The 19,400-nt window shown below is 29.8% G+C and overlaps 1 protein-coding gene across 5 annotated transcripts in view; it reads right to left on the minus strand.

Moving 5' to 3' along the window:
* The window catches only part of LOC107448763 (SLIT-ROBO Rho GTPase-activating protein 1), a 217,266-nt gene that overhangs the window by 108,825 nt on the left and 89,041 nt on the right, over positions 1-19,400 (minus strand). The window lies entirely within an intron of this gene.

Raw genomic sequence — 19,400 nt, forward strand, 5'->3', positions numbered from 1 at the left:
TCTGATTGGTATTTTCTTACATAAAAAAAACTTGATTCTTAACATTTTTTAAGGTAACAAATTTTAAAAGAAATAAAATCTGCAATACAATTTGAACAGACTACAGAAAAGAGGATAATCTTCAAGAAAGAGAGCCAGTTGTTAAAGGTAGCTGGATTGTAAATTGGCGTCCAGGACAGCCATATCGTACATTACGTCTCCAGTCGCAATACTTAATTTACACACCTTGTATTAGAATTATTTTAATTTAGCTAGAGATTCGCGCTTGTTAACTACAAAACACCTTGAGTTACAATATGTTATTAAAAACAATATCGAAGTTAAAGAAATTTATATTACTAGCAAAAAGTATCTTCATTTAAATTCGATTCGATGAAACCAAGAATAGGGAAAAAAGCTTTTTCAATCAATTTTATTGTTAATACAATCCCCCCCGCCCCAAATGAAGCTGACTTATAAACTTATGACGATAACTAAAAACTTTTCAAAGCAGAAACTAATTAAGAGTAGAAACAAAAGATTGTAATAAAATTATGAATATACAAAGATAAAAAAAAAATAATGCTTCAGGCGAAATAATCAAAAAGAAAAACAGAAAGAAAAGGGAAAAAAAGAAAGAAGAAAAAAAAAAAAGAGGACACGCATTAAAATGCATGTTTGAAAAGAAAAAGAAAAAATAATAAAAAGACTCGAACGGAAATAAAGGCTTCCTAACAATTCTTTTAAATAAAATTAATTACACATTTCCTAAATCATATGTTTAAATATTCACATTATTGTATTGTAATAACTCTCACATTATGGTATAAACAAGCAAGCAAACAATGGCTAATGTAAACAATGCACAAAAGGCAATTTTCTGAGATAAAAAAAATTCAAAACAATTTTTTTATTAAATATGCTGGGAAGAAATTAATAGTATGCTCGCTGCTAAATTCTCAACAGCTCTTACGAAAAAAAAATCAAGCACGCGTTATCATATGGAAGAAAGAACAATTAATGAGAATTTAAGAAATTTTCTTCTCAAGCCAATGTTCATTATATGAGCTACTCGTCACTATTAAATAGGTAAACGTAACAAAAATAGTCATAATTTCTCCTTCTGATGCTTCAAATTATCAAATATATTATTATTTATTTATTAAACTCTTTTTTGAGCCATTTTATCAAATTTTTCAACAATTCGAAATTTTAGAAAAGTTCTTTTTTAAACTATGTATAATTTTTGAAAAATATCGATTCAATTATCATCCAATTCATTTGAAATCGAGTTACCATCATGACACAATTGATAAAAAATTGAGCAACAATTATTATTCTGGAACTTGAAACTGGGTTACGAGTATCCAATTTACTTGAAATTTTATTAACTTACTTACTTACGCATTTTAATAACTACTCATTGTCGATTTTAATAATAAGCCTGAAAACTAATAATTATTTCCTCTTTCTTTTTAGTCAGGGAAATAATAATAGAGAGATAAAGTATTTTCACATAGCATCACACACGTTTGTTTTGTGCAAGCTCTGTGAACAACCTAGATTGCTTCAATAGTAATAACCCTAATTAAATTCTTTCTTGAAGTTATCAAAAGTTAATCAAATTTCTGAATAATTCGAAAAAAATTTTCATAGGAGTTTATTTTTAAACTACGTATATTTTATAACTGCGTTGAGTTTCAATTATTATTATCATCAATTCAAGTGAAATCAGGAAACAATTATCACCCAAGCAATCTTAATTGCTTAACGATTATTNTTCAACAATTCGAAATTTTAAAAAAGTTCTTTTTTAAACTATGTATATTTTTTGAAAAATATCGATTCAATTGTCATCCAATTCATTTGAAATCGAGTCACCATCATGAAACAATTGATAAAAAATTGGGAAACAATTATTATTCTGGAACTTGAAACTGGGTTACTAGTTTCCAATTCACTTGAAATTCTGTTAACTTACTCTTGCGCATTTTAATAACTACTCATTGTCGATTTCAATAATAAGCCCGAAAACTAATAATTATTTCTTCTTTCCTTTTAGTCAGGGAAATAATAATAGAGAGATAAAGTATTTTCACATAGCATCACACACGTTTGTTTTGTGCAAGCACTGTGAGCAACCTAGATTGCTTCAATAGTAATAACACTAATTAAATTCTTTCTTGAAGTTATCAAACGTTAATCAAATTTCTAAATAATTCGAAAAAAATTTTCATACGAGTTTATTTTTAAACTACGTATATTTTATAACTGCGTTGAGTTTCAATTATTATTTATCATCAATTCACGTGAAATCAGGAAACAATTATCACCCAAGCAATCTTTAATTGCTTAACGATTATTATCCAAATCACTTGAAATTTCGAAAATTTATTCCGCACGTATTTTAATAATTGCCAAAGTTTTTCTGTATTTTAATTATAACCTATAAAAACTAATTTTTTTTTTGGTCAGTAAAATAAAATAGAGTGTCCCGCCATTTTCCAGAACGTTCACGCGCGTATGTTTTGCGTAAGTTCTATTAAGAATCTATATTTACTCTGTAGTAATTGCGTAGCACAAAATAAAGTAAGTACCAGTTATGAACGTGCAGGATGTTGTTATTAATATTTCTCACAGATGGAGCTCTGCGCAGTGAGGTATTTTTAATTAATGTTCAAATTTTATTCAGACATTTCAAAGTCAATATAATTCGTCGTTATTATTAAATATATTTTTCTGTGATAAAGCACAAGTTATATAACTTATACTTATGACTGAAAAGAATCTGAATAATAATTAATAATACATCATTGCGCAGAGCGCTATCGGAGAGAAATATTATTAACAGGCCGGGATAGCCTGGTTGGTAGGGCACTGGGCCCATGTACAAGAGTTCGTGGGTTCGATCCCCGCCGGCCGAAAACTCCCCGTGTAGTAAATGGTGACTGATGCACATTAAATCTGTCGAGTAGCAAAGTCCTCCATGTTCCCATAACAAATTAATACCTCTGGGGGTACTGATACGGGAGTTTCTTTGTCTTCTGGATTGGGTTCAAAATTACAAGGCTACGGAGTTGAATATTAGTAGTCGTAAACCCAAAATTGGAGCGGCTGTTGAACGACGGTTATAAAATATTATTAACAGTGTTAATATTATTAACAGTGCAACTGTTACACCAATCATCGTTGTTATTGTTATTAAATATATTGTTATATTATAGAGCGTTTTCTTACAGCTTATGCAACTCACTCATCTTATGTGGATTAACGATTAACGAAAAGCGGATTCAGGAATGGATGATAGAATAACCATTGATCCAGAGATAATCGTACTTCACAGATGCCTCCTGAAAGTGCTAAATCTCGCTTAAGCTGATTTTAGCTTATCCTAATCCTAAAAACGGTTTAATGTACGTTCAACTCAAGGTACTCGAGTTTCAAGGGTTTAAATATCGATCCTTAAAACCAATATAAGAAGATCGACTTACTTGGAGACCTAAAATACATACAATTCAAAAAGTAAACGTAACATAGAAATTACAATGACGCTAATATAACAACGCATCTTTTCATTCTTAAAATTAAAACAATTCCAAGTAAACCCGCAATACAGAAATAAAAATTACAACAAGATTAAAAATATTATCATGAAAGCAATATCTCCATAACCGGAAATCATAACAGTTTTAAGTTAATCGGATTATAAGTGGATCTACGTGAATCGGATAAGCGGGAGATTAGCAGTAAACTAAATTACCATTCTAAAATTGAATCGAATTGAGTGAAGGCAGGGTGCGTAGCGTTTTTAAAAAGTGCTTATTTTTGATTTATGTTTTTTAAAAGCCCTTAAAGGGGCCTTTTTTTATTTGGTGTTTGTAAAAAGTGCTTAATTTTTGAACTTTAAAGAAGAGATTTTTTCTTCACCATATCGTTTATCGTTCTAAATTACAAAAAAATTCATGATTTACATAGTTTTCTCTGCAATATTTATCAGAAATTGGTATTTTATCATTATAATGTAAAGTTTTTGAAAATATTTCTGAATTTTATTGATTTTATGTTTATAAATTAAGAACTTTAAAAGGATAGAAGAAAAAAATTTTTTTGTTACTGCACAGATCCGTTAAGATTTTTTTTTTTCTTTGAAAATGCTTAAAAAAACTTAAAAGGTGCTTATTTTTTGATGAAAAATCTGGCTACGCAGCCTGGAAGGGTTTAACAGCAGAAAATCCCAATGAGGCCTTGAAAATTTAGACCAGAAAATTTAAATTTTCAGTTAGTAACCAGTGGTCGGTAGACTCTATTGTCTTAGTAGCCACTTTTTTCTCAAACCTAATGAGTCGGTGGATAGGTCCTTCTGATTTAATAACTTGAACTCTGATTTATGAACTTGTTATATTTAAAAAAAAATATTAGAAATAATGCTATAAAAAAAGTTAATTTCACAATAAAAATAATATAAATATATGACAAAATTTAGCTAAATTTCCTGATTTTAAAGAACTGATTTGAGGAGGCAAAATACATTTAATGTATGCATTAAAGTAAATGCATTCCCACAACAGCCCTTGTGGGCCGGGGAGGGGGGGTCATTATGGTTACGGCTCCACAATTTTGAGACCAACGGCATGACTGTGGTAATGTGGTCAGCACTGAGCGCAGGTAGTCTTTTCTTCCCAGAAAAGTTGTTTACCCATACATCTGAAGCTGGGTGGGCTTCAAGCCACCTCTGGGGTTCGAACCCCAGTTCCTCATAATGAGAGTTAAGTGCCTTAACCACTGAGCCATCGCAGCTCAATTTGTACATTACAACTCTGAAATATGAGAATTGTTGGAGAATTCTCCTTCCACATGAATCTTTTCCCCACAAATTGATGGATTCTAAATGGTCAAAATTTTGAATGGAGGCATGGGACATTTTATTTAAAATTCTGTTTTTCTGAGATTCTTTCTACATTTATGTACTAATATCATTTAACAATTTTTTAAAGAAAGGGATGAGAAAGAATGACCTCTTGTTTATTTCACTGAAGTCACCACTTTTTTTTCTTTTTTTTTTGAAACACCAGGTGGTACTTTATAGCACAAGATCCAAATGAGGGCAAGCTGCTTCATTACTCTTCTAAAAACAACCAATATTCAAGCGCAAAAAATAGTAAAGATTAAATCAAATGAACTTAGTTAAAAAAATATTGAAAAATCAGAGAGGGGGGCTAATACATAATTATTTAACTACACAAAATCAAGCAATCTCAACAAGAAAAGGAAATGTTTTAACCAATTATTCTAAAATGATCTCACATTCAGTGAGTTTTATTTTGAAGAAATATTTCATGCGTCGAGCAATCAAATACCAACAATATCAACCATAAACAATGCGCAAACAATAATTCATTGAGAACATACCATAATTTTTCTAACATACTTGGAATAAAATAATAAGCGTGTCTACTGCAAGTGATTTTAAAACGTGTCTCCACATTAATGTTTCCCCCCCCCCAACGTTGTCGTACTTTCCGGTCAATTGACTTTACGCAACGTTTATTATCTTTCCCAAAGCTTAAAGATGAATTACGACGAGTCGTAATCAGCATACAAAATAGTATGATGTTAAGATTTAGAATCATTAGTAAGACTGAGGTTGACGAATTCATGAATGAAAAGTTAACAAGTCATAAAAACAAAATATCCAGATTAGCGAAAAATATATTTAATCTTATAAGGCATGATTTATCCTTAAAACAAACCACGCTTTAAAAATATTCGCGCCTTAAACAGTAGCTGAAATAGTAATTAAAACTATTATAGGTATACAAAAATAAACTATGCATTAAAAGAAATAATATAATTTCTAAAAACCCTTTAACACGGCTTTTAAAGTAACAATTTGGGAGTGTAAAAAAATTCTTTTGAAATTGCAGGGAGTTCAAATGCAATTATATAATAGGAATATTATAATAGGAATTATTATAATAGGAAGACAATGTGGGTGCATAATAACTAGAATGCCTTTAAAAAAATTTAACTCTAAGCACAGTATTTTTTAACGTGTAACCCGTGCCCCCCCAAAGCTCATGGGCGCATTCATCCCCCCCCCCAAAAAAAAATTGCTAACTACCCCCTTCCATGTTAGCTTGTTCGAAATAGTGCTACTTTGCTTGCTCATACTATGACAATGCTTCTTTTATTTATGTACTTAAAAAAAAATCTCTCGTCTAAATCCCCCCCTAAACTATCCGTNAGTATAAAAATCCCCCCCCAAGCTTTAAGTGGGCGCATCGTGAGCCCACCTTCCCCCCTGATGGGGGCCCCTGCGTGTAACGACAAAAACATTTATTTAAACATATTTAATGAAATAGTAATAATAACCGTTCCGATAAAGAGGGGGGTGAACAGTAGATACGCATATATAAACGAACGCGCGAACACCGTTCGTATCACCATTCCAGAAACTTCTTTAATATTACTTATTATTATACAATGTAGGTTTCGATCATTACGATATACTGAATTATTGAGTAGGCATATAAAATATACGATGTATATGTATTTTGATTAAGCATTGTAAATGTACATAATGTTTAATGCAAGGATAGATAGATAGATAATGGTCAAAATTTCTTACCCCTTCGTCAATTTTAGAAAAAGCTGATACAATAACAAAACTGGTAAGTCATTAACTGATTTTATATCTTTACAAAACTGATAAATTTAAAGAAAAATGAGCTGGTATATGTAAGAATCGATAATTTTATAAAAATTACAACACTTTTAAAAAATCGGTGATTTTTCCGAACAAATTTCGTCATTATTAGATAGCGGCCAAAGTTGAAACTAGTTACAAATGTCGATAAATTGCTTGCAGAACGTTTTCATAATTAAGATTTTAAGTTCGCAGAAATCTTTTTATTTTATCTAAGTATGGCGAACAGTGGAAACAGTCCTAGTGTTCATTTTAACTTCTTACTCTTAGAAGAAGCCATGCTCCAAATGACATAAACACTAATGAGTTTCAAAATGTTTTTTAAAGCATTCCTGGCAATAGTTGGCCAATGGTAAGACTACACAATTTTGATACCAACAATAAGATTATGGCAATGTGTTCAACATTGCATACCGGACGTCTGTATTTCCCAGACAAACTGGCCGCCATAGATCTGATGCTGGATAAAATTTAAGCAACCACCAGAGACAAAACACCAACAACAACCACTGTGCTTTGAGGTTCAAACTAGTTTGTTAGTTTCTTTTAAGTTATGACATTTAATGGTCTAATATTCATTTTAAAGAATACTGCATTAATAAAATTTTTACTGTGTACAATCGGACTTCTATTTAACGAACTTCCATTTTGCGAATTTCTCTATTTTGCGATTTTTTTTCGAGGAACCAAGAACATTTTAGAAAAATAACTTCCAAACAGCGAAGTGAATTTTCTATTTAATGGACTTTTCTTCGAGAAATTTTTTCGCCTATTTCCCAAAATATGTCAGAACATTTCACACTTATTTAACATTTTAAGGGACAAATTGATTTTCGAAGCCACTTTAGAGGAAGCAGTAAAATCCCTTTCCCATTTTGTTTGCATTTCAAACGAAAAACTCAGACAAAATTAACAGATTTTATCAGTAGCAATTAAACTTAAGATGTAGCTATAATTTTATACATAAATTTAGCTTTTTTTAGTTGAAAATGTATGTAGCATGATAGTGCAACACTGGATAATGTTTTGCTTTATTCTTGCTTACCATGCAGATTTCTTTTACGGTTAAGATTTATAAAATAAATAGTAGATACTAGTTTAAAAGATAAAGGTGTATCAATTGCTATTTTAATTATATCTAGGCTTTATGAATTTAAAACCAGTTTTGTGTTGCTTAAGTATTTCAAAAGGTGATTTTCTGTTTAACGAATTTTCCATGTAACGAACTTATTGAGATTTAGCAACTTCGCTAAATAAACTGTATTTACATTTGTCTCTTGATGTCAGGAGTCTTCAAGAACTTTTTTTTATAACTTTTACAGGTAAAAATGAAAACTGGATTATCAAATGCAATGCCATTTTTAAACACTTGGTCTAATTTTTTAATCTAATTGGCGACACCAATTGTGGAGAGTTTTTCTTATTTTCATTCACTTACATATTTTAGTTTTTAAGCCATTAAAAAACCACACGAATTCCTGACGAGAATTTCCTTTTCATCGCCAGAATTTACGACACAAAACTTAGGCTTCACAGTGAAAGCCGGAAGAATAAAGCACTGTTTTGGCGAAGAAAAAGTTGTTGTTAAAAGACATTTTTTATCGCTCCTTCCATCTTTTAGAAATAAACCGCAAAATAAAATAGAGAAAACGAAAAAGAAAAATTTCTCAAAAAAGCAGAGCGACGCAAATAAATCAACACCAGAGTGTTGAAGATTAATTTTATGAACCTTCTTCACATTAAGAACAGGTCATTGGTCCTCGATGATCCATCCACGCTTCAATAACTAACCGACCACGCATTCGTTAAAAACAGATTAAACATTTTTTTTTCTCGAAGAGAATGGATAGTTGACAAGGAACGTAAAGTTAAAAAAGTTGAGTTAAAAACAATAATTATAAAAGGATTGGTAAGCTCGAAACCTCATCTCCACGGTTCAATATTTTACTTTTATTTCTGAACTTCCAATGGCAACACAATAATTTTTAGTCTTTACATAGAGAAGGACTGTGTAGGCTGTATTTATAATACATCGATTCTAGACCACGCCGTATTCCCTATGCCGCCTAGGGTGGAGTCTTTTAGTTGGGAAAAAAAAGGGTTAAATATAAGTTATCAAAAATGAGATAGAAAGATTCGAGGAAATAAATACACTATCTAACAATCTTAGATTTCTTTCCAAAAAAAAATTGAAGACTTTCTTTGGGGTTGATTATCCCCTTTACTAGGCTTATTGGGAGGGGAGAGAGGGGAAACATATCACGGTCTTTTTATCACAATCTGCTTCAAAAAATAAAACTTTTTTTTCTCCGGTCATTTAATGCTATTTTTATTTATAAAAAGAAACAAATATATGCTTTAGTTACACGCCATAATTATTTAAAAAAAATTCTAAACTATCTTTCTATAATTGAAGGGTATAAAGGAAGACTGGCCTCAAACACGTGGGCCAGTTTATATAAAAAGGTAATTTTAGAAGTAACTTATAATATGATAACGAGTTACAACAAATAAAGAACAGAAAATAAATAAAGGACAAAAAATATATAAAAAACTAAAGCTAATAAATAAAGGACTGGGGTAATATAGTGATGAACAACAATTTTGACAACGGTGACATTTTAAATTAAACTTTTCTTTAGTTTTGTTTCCAGATAGGTACCTTCCAAGTTTATAAATTTTACACTGGATAATAGTTTAACAGTGCAATACATAAAAACCCCTTATAGCCTAGATGAAGTTGTTGATTTTTTTAAACAAAAATTCCCTCTTGAACAATTCGAAAATGTGGTTTATCTTCATACAGGTTGTGCCAAAATTGGACCGACAATTTAGAGGGATGATTAAAGGTTTCAAAAGAAGGAAAACTTACCATAGAACACGGCATGGAGAGAATTATTGCCTTCACATTCGCTGAATCTCACTCCAAAGGACTCTCATCCTCGAGTGCGTGCGGGAATCATATTTACGTCGTTGTAGACTGTAAAAAACTTCAGAAGGCGTACTTCGGAGAGTACGGCTTCTGAATAATTAATCAAATAAATCTTTTTATGGTTAACAAATTTGCAAAATGTTTTATCTAGCTGTTTTCGGGCATGGGGCATCGAAACCAGCATGGGTTTATAGCGATTGCCGTGTTCGATTGTAAGTTTTCAACTTCTTTATGTCTTTTATCAGCCCTCTGAATTCGTCGGTCTAGTTTTGGAATATCAAGTATAGCCAAGTCCTTCAAATCCAGAAAAGCAATGAAAATTTAAATTTAAAAATATATAGAAAGAAACCAAACAATTAGAAAAAGGAAAGTTTTTAGATAAAATTAAGAAAAGAATTTTTTTGAAAAAATAAATGATGGAAATGTGTGTATTTTGTAGCCATTCAATTAATTAATATATTCATTTTAAAATAAACAGGAGTTTAATTTCATGAAAAATGAGACTAAAGCCGTTCATATTATCTCTCTAAAAATGATTGCAATTCTTTTTCTTTTCTCAAAATCAAATGAAGCGCAAACTTTCAGATATAATTTCCCGTGAAACATCCTCCTAATATATATTTTTAGATTTATGGTTGTCAGTCCACGTCTACTAATGAACGATTCAATCTTTTATGGTCAGCGAAAAGATTTGTCGTTGATGGAGCTACTTTTTGTTTATAACCCTGCATTCAATGCAACTTCTAATGAAGATGTTTAGTTTTCTCGTGAAAATTAACATTCTATCAAAGGTTTATAATATATAAAGGGTTTTAACAAAGGTAATTTAAATAAATTTATCCGTTTTTTAATTTCTTTTTCAATAATATAAGCAGCTTTTGCACATACTTGTAGATGAATTTGCAAAATAAAAAAAAATTGAATTTAAAGAAAAAATTAAAAGCATTAAATTAAATTTTCAAAGAAATTTAATGTATAAATGCTAAAAATACCTAAAAATAGTGTTAAAAAATTTGAAATATTTAAAAACTTGAAGTAAATGGTATTTAATAATAACTTAAATTTCAGTACTTCAGAGATATTATTTTTCTTAAATATTTCCTCGAAAATAATAAGTATTTTGCAGTTGCAATAATTTACGCAGTTGCGAAATCAATTCAAAACTTTACTTACCAACAAAAATTCAGAAGTTAGAGATTGTGGAAAAAGGTACAACAATTAAAATTGACTATCATTGTATTTTTTTCTTTTAAAAATGAGTTTTTTTTTATAAGTTTTACAATTACTTTTTGCTTTGTAAAGGTAGTAAAAAAAAACTACATTTTCTAAAAAAAAAATTTATAATTTGTTTAAGAAAAATTACGTACAAATTTTATTTTTGTTAAAGATTTATACGATTTGCTAAAAATATTTTCACTAAAATCTAGGGGCCGATTAAATATTAATTCAGCACATAAAGGGGATGGGTTTTGTGATTTGTTAATTTTTGCGGAGGGGGAGAAGGGAAGGGTGGAAGTTTGCAAGACATTGAAATTACCTCATTTTTAATTTTTTCAATGCAAAAAATGTAAAGGGAATAAAGTACAATCGGGAGAATTTTAAATAAAATTTAAATTTCAGGAAAGAAAAAGTTAGAAAAAATTTCTTTATGGAGCATCAAAGGTCAAGAAACCTGACCACAAAAGAAAAACACAAAAGATACTTAGAGAATATTCAACTCAAAATTTTATAGAATCGATTTAAACGTAAATTTAGTTTCATGCAAAGTTAGATCATTTATTGGAATTCAATATTAAAATTAGGTTGCTACAATAAAACGCTAAGTTAAAGCGAAAATCAAGAGTTAAGTTGTTGTGAATATGTAGCATGCAAGCAGTATGAGAGTTTAGGATTTGCTTATTTTGATGATAAAGGAGAGAGGTTCAAAAATGCCAAAAAAGATGCTTTTTGAAATATTTGAACGACCCCCTAGGAAAAATATATAATTCAATAGCCATTCATGAGAGCAGGCAGATAATCTAAAAAACAGTACTCTTACAAAAAAATACATATGGCCAAACGATTGAAATTCATTCTTGTCTAAAACAACGCCTTGACACTCTATACATTTAGAAAAAGAAAAAAAAAGTCCAAATACTTCACCACCCCACAAATCTCAGACGATAAGAAAAGCCCTCTAAGTCCCCATGACCTATGATAATATAAACAAATAGATTGAAAAAACACCACACCCCTTAAAACGTTCTCTAAAAATCCCAACGAAACCTTTCGAAGCCCCCATTATAAAACATCCCAGCACTTATTTATTTGTTATCAACTTAAGAATTGAGGATTTTCTTCTTACAAGAGAATGAAAGATAATGGATAAAAATAGTCTTACACGCACTCATCCCCTAAAATCTTGACGTAAGAGCTGTTAATCGAATAAGTCAAAAGAAGAATCTGAAAAATGACAGGAAATTCGAAAATGATGAAACAGCATTACAATTTTTGCTTCAAAGCGTGTTAATGTATTTGTCAGAGACTCGTCGGCTGAAATTCTTAAGAGAATTTATGTTTTTCTAAAAACACACTTTCTATTAATATTGAAAGATGGATAATTTAATAAAGCGAGGTTAAAGCAATATTTGAAGGATGTAAAAGTTAAAGCTGTCGAAAATCAACGTCTTCGTGATGATTATAAAAATGGCGCAAAACGTCAATGCAAAGAAAAGTTTTGCTGATGTTGTTCTCTGTAAGCATATGAAATAACTCATTTTTTTAATGAATAAAATGATTTTTTAATAACTATTGTGACTCGTTAATGTTTTGGAAACGTTAAATTAAGTTTTGTTCTTTGTTAGAAAGAGTCTTCCATGATAATTATGAGAATGGCGTAAAATGCAATACAAAGCAAAATGCTAGCTTTCTTAAAAATGATAGAAGTTTGTGATCAACTTTGAAATATTTGAAAGTTACTCAAATATAGCATCGTTTGTGCGCATAAAATATGGACACAAAAAAAGTGAAGTACAATTTAAATGAAGACATGCGAAATTCAGATATTAGATTGATGTAGTCTTTTTTTCGATGGCTCAGTTATTGCAAGAAATTATGCTTTTTTGCGAATAATGTGCAATTTTCATACTGATGTGTGATTGCAACATTTACTCATGACTGTTAAGTGAAGCCAGCGCCCTCTATGTTTATTCTGAAATGGTGCAGACGTCAATATGAAAAAAAAAACCACAGTTTTGAGAAAATGAAAAGCGTTTGTGGTCGAATTTTTTAATTTTAAAATAATCCAGCATTGCATTATAATGGCTCATAAAAAATTTGCAAATAATAGAAATACGGCATTGATTTTGATAATTATCTTCCAGCTGGAAAAATGTCGCCAAACAGGCGATTTCCAAAAGAATTTAATAACTTCTAAGATATTTCAGTTATTTTTCCATTATGAAGACCAGATAATTCTTCACAACAAGATGGCTTATACAACTTATGATTATAGCTTTGCTTCAAGTTAAAGGCACTAAAACTGCGGCTTTTTTTTCCCCCTTGGCGAAATAGCTTCGAAAAATCCTTGTTGGGCCACACTAAATAACGGAATTAGAGAGGAGTAAAATTAAAGCTCAGAGATACGAAATCAAAAGTTTTAAAATTTATAGTCAAGAAATCAAAAACAGAACCTTGAAATTAAACTAACTTTGAAATTACAGAAAACGATTCATCTTTTTGAAGACACAAGCATTTACTTAACTCTTTTAGATGTATGGAAAATTTGATTTTATAATCAATATTTCATCCTTTAAAGATAGAGTTACTTTCTAATTACATAGTGGCGAGAAAGTTCCTTTTCATCCAAATTGAAACTTCGGGCGGAACCGCATCAAAGACAAAGTTGATAAATGATCTTATAAAACTTTCGCTCATCGTCAGTGTCATGAATCCTTGATTGACATTTCATAATACCAAAAGCAGATAAAAATCTACATCATTACATTCCTTCTTTAAATAATGATACAACACTTCGAATCGTGAGAATAAGACTGGTGCGTGCTCTTTATTTTAATCAAAAAAAAAAAAATCCCTCTTCAAACGTCATCATGGTCGCCTTTGGCTATCTTTATGATCGGCTTACGTCAAGAGCTGATAATTGGCGATGAACGAAGTCTCATCCGAAAATTCTTTCCACTGGAACTTGTATTTCGTTCATCGCTTTCAACTTCATTTTAATGCGCGTGCCATTTTAACCCCTCCCAGTTTTCTTAGAAGGATTTATGGTGAAAGGGTAATTGCATAATGACGCGCCTTTCTTTCACACACAGAAAAATTTGAAGGAATGGTGATGTTTCCCGTTGCCACAAATCACAGAACATCTTGCTCGCCTTATGTAGGTGTATAAAGACTTCATTTATCATAAGCTAAAAATGTCGGTTACATTTTCTGCGATTGAATATGCAATGAGGGACGATTTAGGCCAGGGATGCTATGGCCCGTGGGCCGAAAGTGGTCCCCAAAGCCTTTTAACCCTTTAACGATCGGTTAATTTTCAAGAAAACGGTCATAAAAGTGCCTATTTTTTTTATCCCTGAAAATTATATAAAAATATGAGTAGGAACAATATATGGAAAACCGGCAAAGTTTGAAATCCCTCACTCTATAGAATGCCTAGGCATTCTATAGAATGCCAAATGAGAAACCGGCAAAGTATATAATCTTCTGTGGCCATGCTAGCAAAAGTGATGAAATGGATATTTTGTGCAATATTTGTTTCTAAACTGAAAATAATTGTAACTTAAATGTGAATTTTTTATACGAAAATTTTGTTTCCCTTAATAATAAAGGCAAAAATTATGTTTTGGACAACTTTCATTTTTCTTCACGCATTTTGAATAATTTTTTTTTAATAGCACTCTCATTTTTTCAGAATTATTTTTGAGAAATGCACATCATTTACATAATAACCACATCAGGACGTTTTTTTTTCATACTTTGCCTAAATNTCATCGCTTTCAACTTCATTTTAATGCGCGTGCCATTTTAACCCCTCCCAGTTTTCTTAGAAGGATTTATGGTGAAAGGGTAATTGCATAATGACGCGCCTTTCTTTCACACACAGAAAAATTTGAAGGAATGGTGATGTTTCCCGTTGCCACAAATCACAGAGCATCTTGCTCGCCTTATGTAGGTGTATAAAGACTTCATTTATCATCAGCTAAAAATGTCGGTTACATTTTCTGCGATTGAATATGCAATGAGGAACGATTTAGGCCAGGGATGCTATGGCCCGTGGGCAGAAAGTGGTCCCCAAAGCCTTTTAACCCCTTAACGATCGGTTAATTTTCAAGAAAACGGTCATAAAAGTGCCTATTTTTTTATCCCTGAAAATTATATGAAAATATGTGTATGAACAATATATGTATTACCGGTAAAGTTTGAAATCCCTCATTCTATAGAATGCCTAGGCATTCTATAGAATGCCAAATGAGAAACCGGCAAAGTATATAATCTTCTGTGGCCATGCTAGCAAAAGAGATGAAATGGATATTTTGTGCAATATTTGTTTCTAAATTGAAAATAATTGTGACTTAAATGTGAATTTTTTATACGAAAATTTTGTTTCCCTTAATAATAAAAGCATAAATTATGTTTTGGACAACTTTTATTTTCTTTACGCATTTTGAATAAATTTTTTTTAATAGCACTCTCATTATTTTTTCAGAATAACATTTTTATTTTTGAGAAATGCACATCATTTACATAATAACCACATCAGGACGTTTTTTTCATACGTTGCCTAAATAGCATTTGTCATTCTATAGAATGCCTAGGTATTATATACAATGCCAAGGGAAAGTATCTAATACTTCTCATATTTCATACCTTGCCTAAAAACATCCGACATTATATACAATGCCTAGGCATTTTATAGAATGCCGGCGTTTCATAATTTCATATATATTCATTTTTAATTTTTGATTTGTTTTTGGCTCGAAATTTCAAAAAATTTAATTTTTTGGAAAAGCCAACATTCATGGTTACTATGACTTAATGTTGGTTTTCCAGCAAGCAAGGAAAATTTAAAAAAAAAAATGTGTTTTAAACATTAAAAAAGAATTTTATTAAAGTTAAGTATAATATAAATAAAGATTAGTAATTTTTCCTTGTGTGAAAAATTTCAAAGCATGAGATACTGAGACCAACGTCTCAATCTGGACAGTAGTACCGAGTTTCTTTCCTACATAAACTATCTACAATTACCTTACTACCGAACACTCCAGCCCAGAAAAATCACGGGAGCAAGAAATAGAGGGCGCAACCTCTCCTTGTCATTTTCACGGGAGCGAGAAGGAAGGGGAAAGTTATTGATCTAGTTTCAAGTCTCTCTAAAATTCGACAATTTCAGCTTCATTCTGAAAGTTCTATTCATGCAATAGATTCAGAGTTTGTAGTAAACTTATAACTTATAAATTTGCTCGGTACTTATAAATTTGTAAATAAACCAAAAAAGAAGGAAATTTCTTTTTTATATAAGTTGTTGTTGTTGTCCTAGGCCATTAAGACAAGGGGTGCTGTTGTTCTTAGTATACAGTGGCACCATCTATGGTCAAGAATTTGAATTCTACCACACCCATACAACAATTTATAGGGCGGACCCGTTCATGCATTCATTCATTCATCCACAAACCTAATTTTGACCTGAACCAGATACCAATCTCTAATTCAGTACTCCCAGAGTTATAATTAACTATGGGAACATGTAGGACTATGTGACCTGACAGATTTAACGTGCACCAGGCACCATTTCCAACACGGGAGTTATACAAGTAAATAAGAAGAATAAAAAGTAATTTAAAAATTCTAGCAACAGCTATCACATTAGTTTGATACCGTATTAGTAACAAATCTTGCTTTTTGATATAATAGTGAAAGTTAAGTTTTAGGATGAATGTAAATTTAAGTACCTTTTTTTGTTGTGTGAAAAAGAATTTCTCAGTGAGAAAATTGTGGCAGAGTTCAAAGAAGCAAATTAAAATTTAAATATATTTATTTGCCATTATAACACGCGCTTCAAAGTTATATTTAATTTTTAAGTTGTGAAATATTTATTAGAAGTTGTTAAAGTTTGCGCAAAATATTCTAATTTATGTCTAACTATGCTCTATGCTAGTGATAAAATATACGAAAGAAAGCTGAATAATCAATGTTGGAAATATTCATTCCATTTATCATTTTTTTTTAAAAGTAATTTCGTCAATAATAGTCAAAGTTTGTCTTAAATTTCGCCTCGATGAGGAAAATGCGAAATTCAGGTACCATCTAAAAAAAGCATTTTATGACATCGAGAAAATTTGTTTTTCTAAATATTATTATCGCCAAATATAGGGATAAGTAGCCAACATTGCTTACTGTTCCTCCTTTACCGTCACGTGCTGAGGGGATTATTCAGACAAGTGGTTTTTATCATTGCGACAGCAGTCTACTTATATTATTATTAATTTTTATTATTAAATTTGCGAGCACAGTGTTGACATGATTTAAATTACCTATTTTTTGGGAAGATTTCCATGTTGTAACCTGCGACATAATAATAAATGTCAAGACTTCGCAACTTCCGGTCAGCGGCAGCGAAAAACTTATTTAAAAAGAATCACAGAAGGGGACTAACTTGAAGTGTTGGGTGAACTCGTAGCCACCCTCAGACCTCTATATGTTTTATTTATTTATATATAATATTATTTTAAATTGCAAGTTTAAAAATCCATTAAGCGCCTTGGCGATTGTATTTGGCGTGACAGATCGCAATACAGAAATATTCCCATTAATTAATTTATATTAATTAATATATACTAGTTTAATCAGCGGATTTCTTTCTAAATTCATTGATTCAAGTTGAAAGTATTTTTGATTAAGTATCATTTATAAATCTATTCTTAAGGTTGTTAGTTTTTAAATCCTGATTTTATTGATACTGAAGATTAATTGACATTTGTAAATTATTATTTGGTGCCCAAATAGTGTAACAAATAAATTATAAATTTGATTTTAAAAAAATAACCGAATTTCAATTTAAAAAAAGTCTTATTCTTTCAACTTTTTTTCATTTTTAAAGAAATTGAAATTTGCCAACCAGTCATCCGTACACCATGTGATCTGTAGTCACGTGATAGTAAGTGATCACGTGATAGCTCTAATTCTGTGAAAGGAAGAAAAAAAATTATCCCTCTAAAAAATTGAGAAAGAAAAAGTACTCTTACTGACTAAGGAGTGATTGTTGATGATCAAGTGATCTCATATGTCTATAGATTTTAAACAAAAGAATAAATCTGTGAATTTTTGAATTAAATTGTTAAATAATTATTAATACTAAAACACAGATACTGAGTTATCTAAAGTGATACCAAAATGTTAAGATTCTTGTTAGAATATATGACCAATTCATATAATGGGTTACAAGAGGGATTAAAATTGCATTGCATTGCACAAAATTAAATTAAAAAAATTATTTAAATTTTTTCAAAACTTGTAATGAATTATAATCTAATTTTTAAAAAATGCAATTATTAATAGTTATTAATTATTAATATTTTTCTTGATTCATTTATTTATCTATTTATTATCTTTATAGTACTCTTAAATTGCAGGATTTCTTACAATAAGATTTATATACACATAAGATACTTTCTTTGAACAATATTTTATAAAAAAATATTAAATAGTCACATAATTTAAAATTAAATTTAATAGCTCATCATAACATTTTGTGTAATCCGGTTCATCAAAAAGAATTTAATAACTTAGAAATTATTAAACTTAAGTTATCACTAGATTTAAAATAAGGAGAAAATTTATCATTACTAAGACAAATACCATTGATTAAAAAAAAATAAAAATCCTTTTACAGAACTGACTCAAACTAAACAGAACTTAAATATTTTTAAAAAATTAGGCAAAATTTTTCTCCAGTCGCATGCAAAATTTTAAGAGAAATTGAAATTTTGTAGGATTTGAAAAACATATACAGAATATAATAGTAAAAATACACTAATGTATGCATCCAGTAAAATGAATGATTCTCCTCTTCCAATGACATATATAAATATTAAAATATTTAATTTTTTTTAAAATATAATTTATAAGATTTCAAAAAAAGTTGTGCTAAATTTCTCTAATAAAAATCATTTTGCTAAAAGACAAAAATTATGAAATGACTAAAAATACAGCAAATTTTACAGAAATTTAAATTCAAGGAAATAAAAAGCAGTTTTCAATGTAAATATATATTAGAATAATAATAAATATTTTATGTATTTAATATTATAGTATTAAATACACTAATATATGCCCTCTCATAAAATGAATAAATACCCTCTCTGCAATGACACACAATACTAAAATAATTAAAAAAATTTAATAATTTATGAGCTTAGTAATTTTTTTTATAATTTATGAGCTTTCAAAAAAATTTTGTATTTTAAATGTCTCTAATAAAAATCATTTTAATAAAAGATAGAAATTAAGAAACGATTAAAATTTCAACCAATTTTATAGAAATTTAAATCCAAGGAGATAAAAAGCAGTTTTCAATTAAAATATATATTAGAATAATAATAAATATATAATGCATTTAATATTATAGTAATAAATACACTAATATATGCCGACTATCATAAAATAAATATATCCCCTCTCCGTGATGACACACTTAAATACTAAAATAATTTTTTTTTTCTAAATTTATGAGTTTTCAACAAAAAAAAATTTGTGTTTTAAACTTACCAAGTAGAAATCAATTAG

Source organism: Parasteatoda tepidariorum, chromosome 10, assembly GCF_043381705.1.
Source record: "Parasteatoda tepidariorum isolate YZ-2023 chromosome 10, CAS_Ptep_4.0, whole genome shotgun sequence".
Taxonomy (NCBI): Eukaryota; Metazoa; Arthropoda; class Arachnida; order Araneae; family Theridiidae; genus Parasteatoda; species Parasteatoda tepidariorum.